A 7,848-nucleotide genomic window follows, 5' to 3' on the forward strand; every position below is an offset into this window, starting at 1 on the left:
ATTCATTTGCGCAATAGGCTAACTTTTATAGTTAATTTACAGAAAGAAGATTAACACTGAAAAGTTTGGCAATGTGATCATGAAGGGTTAGAATATGGGAAAAAAAGTCATCAATGAAGGGGGAACAGTATACACCACTTCAAAAATTGCAGGACTCAGCAATAGCTTGTAGGTCATCAAACCTCACCCCATTCATGACAATTAGAAATAGTTAAGGAATACAGTCAGGATCACATATTTTGCCTGTACTGCCTGCTGGTCATCATCCCTTTCCCAGTCAATTTATTCCTCATCACCAGTGTGAGGGTTGAGCAGGAGAAGCCATCATATAGGCAGCCATCACAAGTGGTTCTGCTTTTTTTTTCTCCTTTTAGTCTTAAATTATCTATGTAGCCTTGGTTTGCAGTATACAATGGGCTGCCCAAACTGATCATCACTCAGTTCTGCAAGGGCATTACAAGCAAGCAGCCCTGATTTCCCACCCTCAAGCACTGGTGGTGGTCTTCCCAGTCTCCAACAGAGAAATCGCACATTTATTATGCTCATTAAGTACCAGCAATCCATCCCTTCCCCCAAGAGAGGAAAATAGCCAGGCACCTTCACAACTCATTCCTCTCTTTCATGGAGCCAGGAAAGGGTCACATATGTTTTTACACATGACTAGAAAGTCCTGCAGGTTTTAGTATTCTGTATGAGGCAATGTCTGCAATAAACTTTGTTAATCTGCTGAAGATGTTGATTGCTGGTTGCAGAGGTAGGTCTTTAACCAAGTAGAATTACTAATGTTCAGCTTTGAGATCTGTCTCAAAGAAGATAATACAGTTGTATAAAATAACGTACTATAACACTAGATGTTCCAATAGATCACTGTTGCAGTAGCCCATAGCTATATGGAGATTTACCCTACCAAGCATACTGGACATCTGGCCAGTCTACAGAAGCTTTGGGCACCATACACATATATCTGCCCCACTCATGGGAGTGTGTTGGTATAATATGGACATATGGGCACAACAAAACCCAAAGCTTTCTTTCCCTAAAGAGGGAAACTGAGACAATGCTATAGAACAATATGTGAAATATCAAAACATCTGGTCAGAAGAGGGAACAAATGTGACAGGGACCTCACCCTGGCCAGGGGAAGACAGGAAAATAAAATGGGAAAGGAGGGAGTGTGTTAGTACTACAACAGTGATCTATTTGAATAGATCACTGTTGTTATTGCGACAATCATGATCTATTATAATGTCCACAGCTATGGTAAGTTAAATTACACAGCTGTATGATGTTTATCATTAGATCACTGTAACAGGAGCCTTCAGCTATATGGGATGATTGCCAAAGCTTAAGAAGCACAGTCCAGATGACCCTAGAGCATAGCTGTAGCCAAACGTGTTCTAGCTCTGGAAAATGAGACAATTTTATAGTGCTCAGTAAAAGTGTGTACTGATAATCAGGTAGCTGCCTGTAGAATAACTTTAGAGTCTAACATTTTCCAAAAGGCTCCAAAAGTAACCATAGCTCTGGTAGAGTGAGCATGGGCATTCTGATGGGCACTTTTTCCATGATGAAATTAATAGAACTGAACAGCCTCCGATGGCCACCTGGGAATGGTTTACTTGGAAACTGTCTGTCCTTTTTTCTTGCCATCAAAGGAAATAAAGGGTAGTCTGACATTTGGAAAGCTTTAGTCTTGTCCAGGTAATATCTGAGCTATCTAAGCTATTAAGAATTCTCAATGTTTCTGGGTTCAGGAAAGAACACAGGAAGATTAATAGTTTGGCTTAAGGTAAAAGCTGAAATAACTTTCAGCATAAAGTATATCTGGTTCCTAGTCTCATCCTTTCTTACAGAGAATCAAAAAGGGTTGAGAAGGCATGGTGGCTTGTAACACAGATACTCAGCTAACAGAATTCAGAGAAATAAGCAAGGCAGTCTTCCAAGTAAGAAATTTAAGGGAAGAGCTGGCTACAAGTTCAAAGGGAGAGAGTTAACTTCTCCAACACAAAATTAAGATCACTGGATGCAGCCACCTGACATGGCCTAATATGTAAATCCCTTTAAAGAATTATTTGACTTGAAATAAAAAGAAGTTATGTACTCACCATAACATTCTATGTTTGGTGTCCATCTCGCCCTACATTCTTACATGTGGGTTCAGGCTAACTACAAATGCTCTTAGTCTCTTAAGTTGGCTCGTGGCAAGGTAGGTATCCCATAATGCAGTGGTATCAATCCTCAGATCTTGTTTGCAATAACTATAATAGAAAATAGTGATACTGTACCCTCAGGTAAAGGAGAAACAATAGCGAAAGGTCTCCAATATAAGGAAAGAGCAAAATGTCCTGCCACGTCCTCTGGGACTATATGGACGGGGGTAGGAGGGTGGGTTCGTAAGAATGAAGGGCGAGATGGACAACAAACATAGAACGTTATGGTGAGTACATAACTTCTTTATGTTATGTTGTCCCATATCTCCTTCATTCTTACATGTGGGACAGCATCCCTAGCACCTTTTTTCTTAGGTGGCTCACGGGAATACACTCTTGAGCACCGTAGAACCAAAGAAAGCTTTGTCCCTGGAGGCCAAATCAACTTTGTAATGCATAATAAACATATGTGGGCTTGCCCAAGTCGCAGCTGCACAAATACTGTCCACTGAAATTCTGGCTTGAAAGGCAGTGGATGTTGCAACTGACCTGGCTGAGTGACCTCTAACTTTGAAGGGAAGTTCCTTGTTGTTGTTGTTGTGTCTTTCTGGTTTTCCCGGTTAGGGGTCGCCACAGTGGAACTCTGGTCCACTAATGATTGGCAGTAGATTTTTATGTGCCAAGTTGCCAGCCCTGATGCACAACCTTCAACGAAGGTACCCCCATTCACGCATGTCTCCACACAGAAGACGCTCTAGCTGAGAATCGAACAGGACAATATCTTACTGTGAGGCGACAACATATTGGAAGAATATATAAAAGTTATGCAATTAGAAAGCCAATTAGATAGTATGATTTTAGTGATTGGCATACCCTTTCTTGCCTCCGAAAAGGATATGAATAACTGATCTGACTTCCTGAATTCTTTAGTTCTGTGGAGGTAGAACCTCAGTTGCCTGTGCACATAAAGTTGGTAAAGTCTGTATTCTGCCTTGTTGGTATGGTTAGGGAAAAACACTAGAAGTTCAATTGATTGGTTAATATTAGATTGGGTGCAAATCTTAGGAACAAAGAATGGGGTAGTTCAAAGCGAAACCCTGTCTTTATGGAAGATCAAATAAGAAGTTTTGACTGAAAGCGCTTGTAGCTCTGAAACTCTTCTAGCTGAGGTTATGGCTACCAGAAAAATTATTTTCCAAGAGAGGAACTTTAAATCGCAAGTGGATGAAGGTTCAAAGGGTGGTGAGGTTAAGTGCGATAGGGTAAAGTTTAAGTCCCAAGGAGGGACAAGTTCCTTAAATGGAGGTCTCAATAAGGAAGTGCCTTTCAAAAAGGCTTTACACAGTCTATGTGCCATCAAGTTAGGCGTATGCTGTCCTAAGTGGAAATTGGAGATAGCTGCTAGCTGGACAGTAATTGTGGTAGCAGCTGAGCCTTGTTGGAAGAGTTCCAAAAGGAAATCCAAAAATTGAAGAAATTGGGGCAGTGAAGGGGTCTAGGTTTCTGGTGTGCGCCCAAAAGGAAAATATTTTCCATTTATTAGCATATAGTTTTCTGGTAGAAACCTTCTGAGAGGGTATCAACATATGTTTTACTGCTGGAGTGAAATCCTGAAGCCCGACTAAGGCTGGAAGTGGAGCAGCCAAGCTGTAAAGTTGAGGGTGTGGAGAGAGGGATGGAGCGTTCCTGACATATGTGTCAGCAGGTCTGGAACTGTGTCCAGAATCCATGGATCCTCCAGTAGATGAGGCTCGAGAAAGGGGAACCAAATCTGATGAGGCCAATATGAAGCAATGAGAATCATCTTGCTTCCCAAGGATTTTGCTTTCTGAATGACTTTCAATATGAGGGGAAACAGGGGAAAAGCATAAAGAAGTTCCGAGGGCCAGTTGTGAACAAGTGCATCTCTGGGTGTCTCCCCCAGAGGGGAGATTAGGGCAAAGTAGTTGCTGCATTTGGTGTTCATATGGGGTGGCAAAAAGATCGTAGCAAGGCTGCCCCATTTGTGGAAGATCTCTTCCAATATGTTCTGATTCAGAGACCACTCGTGAGGCATCAAAATTGCTCTGCTGAGCTTGTCAGCTTTCACACTGGACTTTCCCGGGATGTGAGTTGCGACTAGAAAGCATTGGGGAGATATTGCCCACTGCCAAACCCTCAGAGCCTCTCGACAGAGTGGGTATGATCTGTTTCCTCCCTGTTTGTTTATATACCATACCATGACATATTGTCTGACTGGATAGCAATCATCCCTAGAGGAAGAGATTTGCGGAGTGCTTGCAATGCCAGAAGTACTGCTCTCATCTCTGGAACATTGATGTGCAAATGGGCCTCATGTTCTTGCCATATGCCTTGGACTTTCTTTCCCAGGTAAGCATCCGTGGTCACAGTAGCAACAGGGTGATGTGGAATGAATGGCCTCCCAATGGTAAACTCGTTGGATTGAATCCACCAACAAAGATCCTTCTTGCAAGTTTCTGTTATTATGATTGGGTGAGACAGAAGAAGTTCCTGAAGTGACCACTGGGAGAAGAGTAACCACTGTAGGATTCTCATGTGCATCCTGGCTAAGGGAATGAGGGTAATGGTTGAGGCCGTCTTTGCCTTGACCTTGTGTTTGGGAAGAAGCAGTATCTGTTGTTTGAGATTCGCAATTCTGTTGGCGGGAAGGCGTGCCATCATTGAAACAGTGTCTATTTCTGCACCTATAAAGGTAACATGCTGACAAGCAACAAGGCAGATTTTTGCAAGTTTATTGTAATGCCTAGCTGAGCATAAATTTGTAGGGTCATGTCTCTGGCCTGTTGAAGTAGATGCTTGGCCAAGAGCCAGTTGTCTAGGTATGGAAATACTCGGAATCCAAGATGTTTCAAGTGAGCCATTACTACTGCCATGCATTTGGTGAACACTCTGGGGGCTGTAGTGATACCAAAGGGCAGAGCACGAAACTGATAGTGACTGGCTTCCAGCCGAAAGCGTAAGTGACTCCTAGATGCTCTGTCCATTTTTATGTGGTAGTACGCATCTTGGAGGTCTATCGAGCACATCCAATTGTCTTTCCCTAAAAAGGGGAGTATAGACTGCAGTGTCACCATTCGGAACTTGGACTTCTTTACTGATTTGTTAGGTTTGCTGAGATCCAATATAGGCCTCCAGTCCCCTGTTATTTTTGGAACTAAAAAGAATCTCAAGTAAGTTCCGAATCCTATCTGGTCTGCGGGGCTGGTTTGGATGACTCTTGTTTAGCAACTTTTGGATCTCTACAGTTGCTTGATCCCTGAGATTGGGTGGAACATCCAGGATTTTCCTGGTTCGGTGAGGGGGGTAGGAAAAGGGTATGGAGTATCCTCTGGATATTATGTTTTGTACCCACTTGTCCTTTGTGATGCTGTGCCAGGCTTCTGAGTACAAAGATAAACGTCCCCCAACTGGCTCCAGAGTAGCACAGTTGGGCCTCCTTTCAGGAGCACTGATAGGGATGTCCCAGAAAAGAATCATGGTCGCCCTGGTTCTACATACCCCCTCTGCCTCTAGGATGGCATCTACCATTATTTCCTCCTACTCTACCCCTGGGGATGGTATCACCTCGTGTGTCCGGGAAAAATCTGTGGGATTTCTTGAAGCACATATTTCCACCTTTCTGCCCTTTAGGATAGGGTTTTGAAGGGATAGAAAAACATACTCCAGTGGCAGAGAGAGTTTTCCCTTCCTGCTCACATCTGGTGAGTGTATCCTTAACTTTTGGTCCAAACAGTGAGGAAATGTCAAAGGGGGCAATTGTGAAGGTAGACTTAAAGAGCTCCGCAAAGTTACACAAGCGCATCCAGGAGTGTCTTCTCAGGGAAACTCCTGAACCCGCTGCCCTACTCGCTCCATCTGGTGCATATGATATCAGTCTCATGGAGCAGTTCACTATGGAGTTGAAGGTGGATAACTGAGCTGTAACCTTTTCTGGTACCCCCGCAGTTGAAGTACCTTGTAGAGTATCTCCTAGTTCCTTCAGGAGATCTCTCAGAAGCCTTGTAAAACAGGTAAGATAATTCAGCGATCTAAAGGTAAACGCTGCTGAAGAAAAAAACACGCTTCCCATATCTGGCCATCATTCGAGACTCTTTGTTTGGGGGATGGACAGATGAGAATGTCTCTGCAAGCTCCTTCTTGGTGACTGCTGCCACCACCATAACATCTACCGGCACACCTTTTGTCAAGAAATCCTTTTCCTTGGGGGCTGACAGAAATTTGTTTGGCCTCTTAGGGACTGGCTGCATGGTGTCAGGTGATTCCCATGCCTTTCGACTGACCATGTCCATGAGCTTGTCGAAAGGCAGAGACACCCAACAGGCTGAAGGTTGAGATCCAAAAGCCTTCAGGTACACCAACTCCTCATCAGAAGGGGTGATGGTAGTCCAGCCACCTCTCTGTTTTAGGATCTCAAGGATATCTACAAAGGAGATATCAGAGGATGACCGTGGGGACCCTTCTGACTCCTTGAGGTCAGTGTCAGAGGTGACAGATTCATCAGGGGAGTTTACATGCTTTTTCTTGCATGTATTCTTCTGAGGAGGCTCCTTAGAAGAGTATTCTGGGGCGGTCTAGGAAGAATGGGGTCCACCCAGAGGGTGTTCCTGAGGCTTCAGATCTCTGCTGTCCTGTGGATAGGATGGCGCCAAGACAGAGGCCGGTACTTTTGGGGGAAGAACATGAGCATCCTTGCCTAGAGCTGTAGAGTTGGACAGCACACTCCTCATCATCTCGAAGGCCTACTCCCTTGGTTCCGAGGACATCACCGGTTTTGAAGAAGAAGTATCCCTTGGTTAAAGGGAAATCAGCTCTGAAGCAGATGTAGGAACCGAGCTCAGCCGAGCTAACGCACCGAGAGGTAGACTTGGAACCAAAGAGGCTCGGGTCTGAGAATCTCCCTCAGGGCCAACTGGTGAACTTCGGCTCCTAGACACTACGGATGGCACCGAGAGTGCCAGAGTAGATATCAGTTCTGGTAAGGCCTCATGAGGTGCCAGAGCTGAAGGTTCTACTACAAGTGGTACTGGATGTTCTGGCTCCAACAGACCAGTATGACTTGGAGAAGAAACAGTAGTGGATGTAAAAGGTTCGGGTGGCTCCGAAATCAACTAGACAGGAGCTGAGAGCAAATCTGCCAGCCCCGGCGCCTTCAAAAGTCTGCGCACCACCCCCTCCACATCTTCATCTGATAGTTTGTTCCTAGAGGACCTAGAGGAAAGAGTTGGTGAGCGAGATCTCTGTAAAACAGGAGATCTCAAGGTAGGGGAGACTGGAGGAATGTCTGTAGACCGGCTCCAAGTTGAAAGATCCTTTTTCGGCTCCGAAGTTCTTGGGGCCGATATAGGCTCATCAATGGTAATAACCTCAGTCGACTCTGAAGGCAGTGGAGCCGATGGGGTGGAAGTCTTAATAGTTTTAGATATTTTTTCAGGAGGTCCAGATCTCTCTGCGGACACTGGAGATGGCCTCTTAGCAGTCTTTTCTTTCTGACTAGAGGAAGACTTTGCTGATTGAGAGGATGAAGAACTACCTAAAGCTTCCTCAAAAGATGGTTTCAGGAGACCTTTGAAAATAAGCTTGTTTTTCCTTTCTTGAAGGACTCTAGAGCTAAAAGCATGACAAAAGGTACAGCTCTCTTGTAAGTGAATGGCCCCTAAATAGTTGACACATACAGTAT

The 7,848-nt window shown here is 44.4% G+C and overlaps 1 long non-coding RNA gene across 1 annotated transcript in view; it reads right to left on the reverse strand.

Moving 5' to 3' along the window:
• Positions 1-7,505: 7,505 nt before the first annotated feature.
• Positions 7,506-7,848, reverse strand: part of LOC122788824 — a 3,608-nt gene continuing 3,265 nt past the window's right edge. The window contains exon 3 of the long non-coding RNA XR_006362745.1: positions 7,506-7,516. This is a non-coding gene — a long non-coding RNA (uncharacterized LOC122788824). The remainder of the gene's footprint in view (positions 7,517-7,848) is intronic.

This window comes from Protopterus annectens, chromosome 14.part0 (genome assembly GCF_019279795.1).
Source record: "Protopterus annectens isolate FY-2018-M chromosome 14.part0, PAN1.0, whole genome shotgun sequence".
Lineage (NCBI taxonomy): Eukaryota > Metazoa > Chordata > Ceratodontiformes > Protopteridae > Protopterus > Protopterus annectens.